Here is a 12,095-nt window from a genome sequence, read left to right on the forward strand (position 1 = left end):
TGAATCTTGCTTTACTGGTGTAATGGTGTGTCCAGGACTTGCTATGGTGGGAGAACTGGGTTCTGATGGCAGGTAACCTTGGTTTGTGTTGTTTATTTTCTTACACTTGCCACTCGACATCTAGTTAACCCTAGTGCTACCTTCCCTTGCTAAATCTGACTGGAGCCTGTCCTTCCTGTGATCCTGGTTGTGTCAGAACTCCTCAGAGTCAAGCTGTCTCTGTGATCCTGTGATTCTGGGATCCTGTGATCCTGGGCTTGTTAGATCACTTGGGAGTGGGACTTTCTCTGTGTGTTGTGGGACTGGCTGCAGAGCCTGCACCCAAGGTCTACTCAGAACACTAACCCAGACAGACCGGAAGGAACCCGAGTCACTGTGCTGGTGGAGTTCCTGTGTGCCTGGTCCCGCTGGTCCCAGTTACTCTCAGTGTTGGGACAGATGTTGGTTCCTGCTCACCTCTGATCCTGTGTGTGTCAGAATGCCTGGGTGTTGTGGGACTGGCTGCAGAGCTTGCGCCCAAGGTCTGCTCTGGACCCCAGCCCAGACAGACCGGAAGGAACCCCTATATCAAGCTTCTAAAGACCTGGGTAATGGACAGAGAACCCATTTGAGGGCTGAGGAAGCATGGTAAGAAGACCAGATTCACACTGGGCATGAGACAGTCACAGACAGACCTCTGGGAGTTCAAGGCAAGCCTGGTCAACAGTAGGATCCCCAGCCTAGCCTTGGCTACATAGTGAGACTTTGGAGGTAAATGGGGAAGAGGAGGTTCAGGATAAGGTGTGAGGAGAGACTGGAGAGATGGCCAGAGGGCCATGAGAATGAATGAAAATCTGCAACTGGTGGGGGTTGGGGGAGAGAGCATCCTGAGGATGTGGATACGCCCAAGAATCAATGGAAAGTGACCTCAGCTGAGACTCACAGAAACGGGGATATGGAACCTGAAGATGCCATCTCCTACAGCTAGAGAGAAATCCCAGCGGAGCGATAGGGACACCAACTCACCCACAAAACTTTCAACCCATAATTTGTCCTGTCTACAAGAAATGCAGGGACAAAGATGGAACAGAGACTGTGGGGATGGCCAAGCAATAACCTGGCCAACTAGAGACCATCCCATGGACAAGCACCAATCCCTGACACTATTAATGATGCTCTGCTATGCTTGCAGACAGGAGCTTAGCATGGCTGTCTTCTGAGAGGCTCCACCCAGCAGCTGACTCAGATGGACACAGAGACCCATAGCCAAACACAGGATGAAGCTTGGGGACCTTTATGGAAGAACTGCAGGAAGGAACGAGGGCCCCAGTGGGGATAGAAACCCCATAGGAAGACAAACAGAGTCAACTAACCTGGACCCTTGGGGGCCTCTCAGAGACTGAACCACCAACTAAAGAGCATACACACCAGCTGGACCTAGCCCCACCCCACATATGTAGCAAATATGCAGCCTGGTCTCCATGTAGGTCCCCCAACAATGGTAGTGAGAGCTATCCCAAAAGCTGTTGCCTGTCTGTAGATCCTATCCCCCTATTAGGCTGCCTTGTCTGGCCTCAGTGGAAGAAGATATATGTAACCCTGCAGAGACGTGATATGCCAGGGTGGGGGAATACCCAGGGGAGGTGTCCATCCTCTCAGAGCAGAGGAGGAAGGGGCCCGTGGGGAAGGAGGGGGGCTACAGGGGGCAGTGTTTGGGATGTAAATAAATAGATAAATAATTTTAAAAGAAAAATTAATTAATTAATTAATTAATTAATTAATTAAAAGAAACTGGAGGCACCATTGTATTTCCTATCTTACCCTGATGACCTTATTATCTGTGAAGATAGTCATACTCACATCACAAGATCATTACAAGCCTTTAGAAAGACAGTGCATATTTAAGTATTGGCATTTAATGAGTATTCAAAAATGTTCATTTTATTTCACTCAGCATAATCTTCTCTGGTTAATAGCTTTGGCATTCAGTATTATTTTCACTGAGTAATCACTACAATTTCCATTTCAGCCACTGTTTCTCTTAAAATTGCCCATGAGAATTTATCATCCTGTGCCCAGTATTAGTTTTATGGCTACTATCCGCCGAAGCCCATATACTGGGTCCTTCCTGCACCATGGACCATTCCCTCTATTGTTCCTTTAAGGATGCTTGACTGATGAAAGTCTATATCTAGACACCTCATGCCTAGCCTAGTGCAAAGCTAACCACCCTTCTAATAATCATGGTGAGAAAAGTGGGCTGGAGAGATGGCTCATCAATCAGGTATCCACTGCTCCTGCAGAGGACCTAGAGGCTCCTGATCAGTCCCCAGCACTGATCTGGTGGCCCACAACCATCGAGAACTCTAGCATCATGGAACTTGGCACCATCTTCTGCCTTCTGCACACACACACACACACACACACACAATACACAGAAACTTTTACACACACACACACACACATAAATAAATAATAAATATTTAAAGAAAAATGACAAGTCATGAATCTATATAAATAAGCATAAGAGGAAACAAAGGCTTTGGCCATTTACTGGTATTTAGTACATTAATTGTCTATTGGCTCAGTCTACCTGAAATCTGTTTTTTAGCTCTGATAGGATAATAGTGCTTGCCAAGTTTTGCAAACAAACTCTAGAGTCTGACTTGCAGCTTATTTCCTGGAACAGAAAATAAATTTTTTTTTCATAAGGTAAAATAATAGGACGGTCATTAAGACAGTCACAAACCCAAGGTCCATGGAAAAATTGGGTCAGTATAAAAAGTAATTATATTCTAGGCAAACAAATCCAGTTTTGCATTAATTTTTTATTTCCATCAGTCCTTCCTGCCAATGATGTCATTTCTGGGGAAAGCCCCAAGATCTGAGGGCAGAATCTCTGAAGATTTGACTAAGGAATAGGAACGCTTACCCCAGAAAAGAATCCTTAACTAAGCTGAGAAACCAAAGTCAGGCTCAGAGCTCTTCTCCATTATTTGGCTAAATCAACTGCTCCTAACTTGTTTTAGTTTTATTTTTAAAGATGAGGAGGGGGATGGTAGGCAGGAGGGAAGAGGGAGGAGGAGAAAGGAGAAGAGAAGGAGAAACTAGCCCTGAAATAGGCTGCCACTCACTCAGTTTCTACCTGCAACTGGTTCCCTCACTTCTAGGAGTTAACTGGAGTTCATTCCCCGTTTCCTCCTGTGTCTGTCGCCTCTATGCCCCCAACTCTGAAACCCTGGTACTTTCAGACCCTCATCAGCTTCCGTAGGTAATTCCCGAACTTGGTTGAAATATCTTAGGCTCTAAGAGAAGCTCCCTAAAGACATAGGAACACAGAGAGTGACTTCAGAGAGTTTGAATACCCTCAGAATTGGTCTCTGTATTTCTGGAACATCCAACAGACCCCTCCCGTGTCACCCGCCCACAGGATACAGCTCTACTCTTGAAGAAGCGCGCTACAACCCCGTATGCTTGTGAAATGCTTCCCAGGGGGAGCAAGTGGCTGTATGTTTACTCAGTGGGGAAAGGGAAGCTGCTGCGGAGCCTGAAGTCTTGAGTTAGGTGCCCAGGTCCCACATGGTAGACAGAAGTGGTTCATATGTGACCTCTGACCTCTCTACTCATGTGTTACAGCATGAGTACACACACAAAGCAAATATAGCTTTCAAAAATTTGTTTACATTTTTACATGTGGTTTTTGCCGGCATGTATGTGCACCATAAGCATGCAATTCCCTAGAGGTCAGAAGAGGGTATCGGATCCCATAGAATTGGATTTAAAGTTGGTTGTGAGCCACCGTGTGGTTGCTGGGAACTGAACCTCTGCAAGAAGAGCAAGTGATTTTAATCTCTGTAAGCCCCATAAATGTTTGTTTGTTGTTTTGGGTTTTTTGTTTGTTTGTTTGTCTTCTTTTGTCTTTTAAAGACAGAGTTTCTTTGTTAGCTTTCGCTGTCCTGGAACTCACTCTGTAGACCAGGCTGGCCTCAAAATCACAGAGATCCACCTGACTCTGCCTCCTAAGAGCTTGTGCCGCCTCTGCCTGGACTTTTTGGGGGAGGACTTCAGTGGACACAATTTTCTCCAGATCATTTCATAGGGCATTAAAAATGATCTTAGGCAGAAGTAGAATCCAACAACTATTTTTATCACATGTCATTCATTTGATGTTTACATTTTATATCCCTGTGTGATGTCATGCTTTATATAAAGAGGAAACAGATTCAAAGGGATACAGCAATGTCCCAGGAATCAAAACAAGCGAGTGATAGGACTGGAGTGCTAATTTACCTAAATTATGTCAGAGACCACTTTAGCCTCAGACCCCATCTTGTAAGAAGTCTCCATCTTGTACTGGGCTGAGTTCTAAGAAACAGCTAAATTCCCAGAAATGGCTTCTGGCCCCAGTTGCCCCATATGAGCTTAGACCACAATATCTCACCCAATGCTTTATTGGTTAGTACCCAGTTGGGACTTAAGCCCAGTCAGCATTGAACCTCAGCTGCTGCTATGAAGGCTCTGATTGGCTGGTCTTGATCTAGGCCAAGTTAACAGGGAAGCAGTGGGAGGTATTTGACAGGTAGTAACCCACTTAAGATGCCAGATGTGAAAGACAGTTGGAAATACACAAAATATATGTACCCAAGTGGCTGCCCCTACCCTTGCCCCGCCCTACCTAATTTGTGGGGTTTTTCCTTTTAAAAGTTGCTCAATCCTGCCTCCACTGACATGGTTTGGATCCCTAACCTAGCAGATTCCCTGATATATCAGTTTCCTTGGTTTTCATGGTGTATTATTCCCAAATTCTCTGGCCTAACAGTAACACAACTCCCAGGCTCTACTTGCTTTTCACAGTTACTAGATCCTCATCCTGTCCAAGGTTAATGTCCAATGCCGTGAACATGCTAAGGAACTAGAAAATAAACAGACGTCCCAACTACAGCAAAGAAGAGAGTTCCTTATGCCCCCTTCTCATTCTTCATGCAGAAACGTCAAACTCCAGATGTGAAGATGATGTCTGCAACATCTGTCATGCTACTGCCATCCATGTTGATTCAGCTGATATGACTGGCTATGTGGCCAGCCACTTTTTCCTTTTTGACTACCCCATGTTTACACAGAATGGCTTGTTCAGTCACAAAGGATGATCTTCTGTGATGGAGGACCATTCTTTAGTCAAGGGTATATTAAGATTCACTTACCTGCTAGAATCTCTAACTAGTCACTCAAGAAACTGCCAAGCTCCCGTATCTCCTTTCCCTGAGCAACGTTGTTACTGTCCCATGAAAAAGTATCCAGGATGCTCCAACAAATAATGTCAAGAAAAGGCTACAACCTACAGATCTTAACAGTAGTTTTCAAAAACAGTATCACGAACTTTAAAAGGCAGGATCTCAGATAGCTAGGGGACTTCCAGGATATATCCAACCCTGGGATTCAGGTCAAGATGGGTCTTCTAATACATGACCTGGAACACCTATGTGTAGTTCAGACTTCCTAAGCATGTTGACTTGGGAGTCCAAAGAGTGAACATTCTAAGAGAACCAAGCAGAGCCCACACACCCCCTTATGACCTACCCTTGGAATCCTCATAGCCTCATTCCATTCCATTATACTGTACTGGTCAAAATGGTTACAAACCTGTCTGCAGTCACAAGTGAATATGTATCTACACTCATCTGTTGGGAAGGTGAAAATTAGCAAGCTTCTGGCTATTTCTCCAAAACCGCTGCACAGAATCATTGGCGATGGTATTACAGAGAAGAAAAAACACAGAGATTGGATTGGGGAATCAGGAAGGCTACACAGAACCACCTTCTTCTTTCTCCAATATATCGACTCAGTTTTCCATTTCTCCTTTAGCAAGACAGAAATAGGAATTATAAGGTGGGCCACATAAAACTGGTTATTCACAAACATTTCTAGCCCAGAACAACTGAAATTTGTTTAATCTATATGCTTTATAGAAACATAAGGCTAAAAGGAAGTTTTAAAAACTATAAATTATTTTCAGGGAGGAGGGGATTGATGTTTCTGTTTTGTTTAGATTTCTTTCATGGAATTTTGTAATATTTCTAACTTAAAGAGAAACTGATTCACTTGCACAACAGCCTTCTCTATTTTAAAAATTACCTAATCAACTTCCAGGGCATATGCCCCGTGATTATGCCCAATAAATATAATTTCTAAAGCCCTCATTAACATGTCATTTGTAGTGTTACGTAGCACTTTCCTCCAAGATAAAGCCCTGTATCCTGGAAGGAAGCTCCTTGAGGCAGAGGATGTTCTAAGACCAGGTGAAACATTCCACCTACAGGGAGCTCATTAGGTTCAGGAAGTAAAGAACCCGATAGCTTCAGGAAGTCCCTAAAACTAAACAGATTCATTAGATCCCTCCCTTCTGGAAGCTCTGTAAGCAAGCAGTAAGAAATGTTAAGAGATGCTCTCAGACTAGCCAAGCTGCCTGGAAGAGGTTCAGACAAACTCAGATGCTGGGAAAGGATACTTTCTGTTGAGCTGCCTGCAAGTCATGAGCAAATTCCAGAGTTTCAGTTCTTATGAGCTGCCACCCATGTTGGGGTGAGATTTTAGTGAGTCGTCTTTGAGTCATTTCTGCTCCTGTAAGTAACCCCTGACCCATGCTGCTATAAGTAACCTCAAAAACACATTGGTTCACCAAGTTGTACTTTGGTGATATAATCATCTGACATCTGGTCTCAATCTGGGGTGAGCAGACATCTATTCACATCTCCCCAGGAACAGTGTCTCACAGGATGTGGTACTAAATATAACATGCTTGCTTTTTCTGAGCCAGATCCTTGATCCTTGGCAATTTTACCCTGCTTTGTATAATGTTCTATCAAATGTTACACTCCACCGTTTCCTTGATATACAACAGATCAACTTCCTATAATTTCTTATTAAAGCACGTTATCCATCACCCACCACCATCCACACTGGCAGTCATCTCCTTCTTTATTGTTGCATATGCATGAATGGTCAATCAAGGTTTTATGCAGACATAAAATGGAAAGACAAGAAATTGAATTCTATCTAGCTGAAAATAGAAGTCAGACAAATGACCCAAACGTTATTTTGCCGCAATATATGTATCTGTGAAATATATCCACTGGATCTAATGATGAACCACGAGTTTTAGACTTTCCAGACATGATCTGAGCAACAGAACACATAGTCAACCTCTCAAAGACAAGTTACACAAGCCCACATTGCTAACATCCAGGTTGCTCTCTCTTGTTTATCTCCTGGTTTGCTAAGTCACTTCAGTGGTGGAGATACATGAACACAATAATAGAACCCTAAATGAAGCCAGCTGAAGCAATGCCTGTGTCCGAGGCAGCCAGAAGAAACAGCAATAGGCCAGTCTTTGGTTCTGAAGATTCAGAGTTGTACCCATTTCTGGAGGCATGCAATACTGTACTCATTTTATAATTAAAATGCCCATGTCCAGGGAAGTCCACTGGACCCAAGGAACTACAGGCAGGCACCTATCTACTTACTACTGAAAAAAAAACATTTAATTTGTAACACTAATTATTTGTCAAATTATTTAAAATTAATTTAGAACCCTCCACTGCCTGCATGAGAATGTGTTTCATGTCTGCCCTCCAAATCCCCCTCACATTCGTGCATCTCTCAGATCTCATCAGAGAATCTTGTCTATGCAGTAAATGGTGAGACCCACAACAGGCCAAGATTCAAACAGTGCAAGAATATGGAATGACCAGCCTTACATGAAGCACTCCCTCTTCCCAGTGCTTGGAGATCACTATGGAAGACTGGGCAAAAAATAGTGTAAGAACAAGAGGTGGATGATGTCAGGAAAGCGGTGCCTTCTGGGCACAGCAGGACATATGACAGCATTCACAAGACCTGTGCAAGCACAGGCTTGGCCAAAGCTCAGCAAGAATGAGGGAGGCAGACATGAATAATGGAGACAAGAATAAGAGAGGTAGACCCCTAGCTAAGGAGCTATTGGCAGCTGATAGTTTCTTTGAAATGGAGAGTCAGTTCTAAGAGTTTAACCCCTAGTAAGTTAACCATGCTCCAGTGAATGGCCATACCTCCAAGAAAATATGGACCACACAAGTTGGACTTGATGTTTTTCTGTTTGTTTGTTTCTTTGCTTGCTTGGTTTTGAGAATACAGAGTTACATAGGTAGGAAAGATGGATGAATCCAGCAGGAGTTGGATGTATGAATAAGATCAAAAGATGTTGTCTAAAATTCTCATAGAACTAATAATTTTTTACTAAATTAACTTATAATGTTGGGTATAGTGACACATGCCTACAACCTCTTATCTTGAGAGGTGGAGGCAGGAGGATCAAGAGTTCAAGTTCATCCTTAGCTACATAAAGAGTTCAAGGGCTGACTGGCACACGTAAGATAAAAATGATAATTTCTAAACTTACTACGGGAACGACACAAATGGATGACAATGGAGCCTTCAATGTCTATGGTCTTTTGTGGAACCATACAAGGCTACCTGTACAGCTTTTCAGTTCTGTAGGGACATCAGGATGTTGGTCAAAGACTTTTCCTATAAAAATTACTAAGTAAGAGAAAGTTTGGTTTGGTTTTGTTTTTTTTTTTTTAATCTTCTCCTTCCCGAAGTCCACTAATGCTGCCTGGTGTCAGAGGTGTTCATTTATTATCACTATGACTGATCTCTGTTCCTTAAGGAACACAGGTTTCATTTTAAAGGTTCTATCCATCAGAGCAGGGGCAGAATGGAGGCTAAGGTGGCCACAGCCCTGGAGGAAGGCGGTGTCAGGAAGCAGGTGACAGTCAGGAAGCAGAGGGAAGAGAACAGGGCGCTCAGCCCGACTTTTCCTCTTGGTTCACTCTATGACCTCAAGCCGAGTTAATGGGGCTAGCCACACTCAAAGTAGACCTTCCCCCTTCAGCTAAACCTCCAATAAACACCATGACAGACACACCTTGAGGTGCATCTCCTGGAAAACTGCAAATCGAGTCAAATTGGCAATAAAGATGAACCACCACAATCCCATAGAGCCCAGGTCCAGAAAAGGAGACTTGGAGGAGTCTCCTCATCGAAAACTAATTCTGATGGGGCATGACATAATGGCACTTTTCTTGCCAAATGAAAATCACATTCTTAAGAGCTTTACCCTCCCACCTACCTCAAGAAGGAATAGACAGGGGCAGGCAAGGGGCATATAAACACTCCGTTGTTCACAAACTTTGAAAATATTTTCTTTCTAAAAAACTAGCAGATACATTTCTTTTTCTTGGTATAAATTAGTAATCAAAGAAAGAAAATGATTTCAAACAATTACAACAATAAAAAACAAAGATTGAATGTCTGTAGTCAGAAAGTGGGACAGTGGTATTAGTGGAATTTTCTAGTCTATGGTTTAATTAAGGATTGCCGGAATTAGCACGCATGCCCTTTAGAACACCAAACCCCTCTCCCTTACTCTCCACAACTAAGTCCCCATGATTTTACCTTACCAAATACTGCTGCGTTGCCTCCAGGTACCTCTCTCACACCTGAAAACCATAAGGATGGGTTGCTCCAGGTGAGAAGAGGAAAGGGGCATTGCCCTCCTGGAGGAAGGGAAGTGTGTTGACATCCCCCCTGTTCCAGGCCTTCAGAGACTGGTGTAATGACTTAGGAGCAGCTGTGGGCAGATGGCAGCCTCAGCATCCCGGGCTTTTGGTCAGCAGGGCTCCATGAGATGCTTTCCCTGACATTTCACTCAAGATGTTGCCAATACACAAAGCTGGCAGCATGGGAGCTTGTGAAGTGCTTGCTAGCCTGGAATTACAGTCTTGTCATGATGCCTTAGCCCGGTGACTGTGCGCCTCCCCTCAATTCCTCTGCCAAGTCCACAGACAGAGACCAGGGACAGGACAAGAGCATCACATACCTGCAGGAGAAGCAGGAACACCAGAATATGGTAGGACTGAGTCTAGCACGAAGATGAGTGAACAGGTGCGACCTGCCACAGAAGAACAAGAATTTAAAATCAGATCCCCAGAACCCACAAAGCCAGGTGAGGACTCGTTCCTAGAATCTCAGCACAGGGAGGCAGAAACAGGAGAATCTCTGAAGATCACTGGCCAACAAGCCCTGCCAATCAATGAACCTCAAGCTCAGACCCTGTCTCAAAAAAAAATAAAACCAGAGAAGCAACTGAAGGAGACACCTGACACTGACCTCGACCCCTAGATGCACCCTCATATAATGAGTGTGCACATTCACAAACACACAAGGACAGGTGGCGACTGGGCTGTGCCTAACTTTGGTCCTTCAGACTTCTCCATTTTTCATCTCTGAGTGGTATCTAAGAAGTTGGTAAGAGCTGAGACCCTCCAGACAGAGAGCAAAAGAGACCTGATCAGAGCAGAAATGTGGTCCTACTAAGTACCGTACTTCTACCTCCCTTGAACACTCATCTAAGCACGACCCTACTTGGCAGGATGTTTGTCTGTGACCTATACAAGTCAACATGGCACACTAGCTGTCCCAACCTTAAGAGCCCGGCATAAGGAAGGACAATTTCTCACAAGGACATGTGACAGGTTGCTGCTGGTCCAGGAAGACCCAACTGCTCTATCTCTTGCATATGATACTCCAGGATGCTGCTGGAGGGGAAGCAGATGCTCAACAATTACAGATCTCTTCTAGAAAGGTCCTTCAGCTATGAGAACACTGTAAAGGCTGCTGGCCTAGACAGGAATAAATGAAGCTTCCAGCATCAGAGGCCAGGTGACACACTATACGTAAGGCCCTCACAATTGTACCTTTTTGTGTTTGGTTTTGAGACAGAGTCTCAGATATGCCAGGTCAGCCACAGGTTCTCCATGTAGGCAATAACAACCTTAAACTTCTGGTTACCCTGTCTTAGCTTCCCAAGGGCTGGGCTCACTTACAGGCATCCACTACCACTGTTCCTAGTTAGGAGATGCTGGGGATAAAAGCCAAAACTTGTTGCATGCTAGGCAGCCTCTCTATCCAATGAGCAACATTCCAAGGCCCTACTTTAAAAGACCAAATGCCTATTAATTAATGCTCCACCCATAAGGAATATTTTAATAATAGGATGGATCTGGCTTACTGTTATCAGTAAGTCACTCATAGATGCAAATTGGGGCCTAAGGCACATAAATAGCAGGTTCTGGGACATTCAAAGGTCTTCTAGATTGCTCAGAGGCATATCTTTAGGGTCCAGTCTCAAGAGCCCACATATGGCACCTGGAAGAAGCAATTTCTTCAAAGAGTCCCACAGTGACACTGGGGATGGCCAAGCTTCCATCCCAAAACTGACTCCCTGACAACCTGCCTTTTTGGTTCTTGCCCAGAGCTACAAGGAGCTGAGGGAAATGGAGAGACAGAGCTCATGGGCAGCAAATGATGGAGGTGAATAGCAGACCAGATCTGACTGCAGGTGGCTCAAAGGCCCTAGTAATGTATGTGACATTAATAAACAGCTGCTTCCTTAGCGGTAAGTCATAAATAAATTGCTGTTACAAAGTGTGTATTTAAAAAAAAAAAATCTTGGGGCTGGTGAAATGGCTCAGCAGGTAAGAGTACCGACTACTCTTCTGAAGGTCCTGAGTTCAAATCCCAGCAAACACATGGTGGCTCACAACCATTGGTAATGAGATCTGACGCCCTCGTCTGGTGCGTCTGAAGACAGATACAGTGTTCTTATTTATAATAATAAATCTTTGGACTGGAGCAAGCAGAGTCCTAAAAGTCAATTCCCAACAACCAGATGAACTTACTCATTAAACACAGATGAAGCTGGAGTCAATATTTTCCTGACTCTTCTCAAGATTCTCAGCCCCAAGACCTGACCACAGGAAGCACTAAGCTCTTGCTTCCCACTGAAAGGAGATGGTAAAGTGGGAAGATGGAACTATCCTTAGCTACAATGAAACAGATGAGCCCTACTTAGGCTCAGAGCCCAGTCAGCTGCTCCACAAGGACATAGCTTGATCTTTAGATCCAGTTAAAAACTTGGGCATAGTGACATGTGCTTGCAATCCCAATACTGCAGAGGCAGAGGCAGAGGCAGAGGCAGAGGCAGAGGCAGAGGCAGAGGCAGAGGCAGAAGCAGAGGC

General features: G+C 44.2%; 1 long non-coding RNA gene across 2 annotated transcripts in view; it reads right to left on the reverse strand.

The window, feature by feature from the left end:
- Positions 1 to 5,526, reverse strand: part of LOC116073106 — a 265,797-nt gene extending 260,271 nt beyond the window's left edge. For both annotated transcript variants that reach the window (XR_004111670.1, XR_004111669.1), the window contains exon 1: positions 5,181 to 5,526. This is a non-coding gene — a long non-coding RNA (uncharacterized LOC116073106). The remainder of the gene's footprint in view (positions 1 to 5,180) is intronic.
- Between the last annotated feature and the right edge of the window lie 6,569 nt (positions 5,527 to 12,095).

The sequence above is a fragment of the Mastomys coucha genome, unplaced genomic scaffold (assembly GCF_008632895.1).
Source record: "Mastomys coucha isolate ucsf_1 unplaced genomic scaffold, UCSF_Mcou_1 pScaffold23, whole genome shotgun sequence".
Lineage (NCBI taxonomy): Eukaryota > Metazoa > Chordata > Mammalia > Rodentia > Muridae > Mastomys > Mastomys coucha.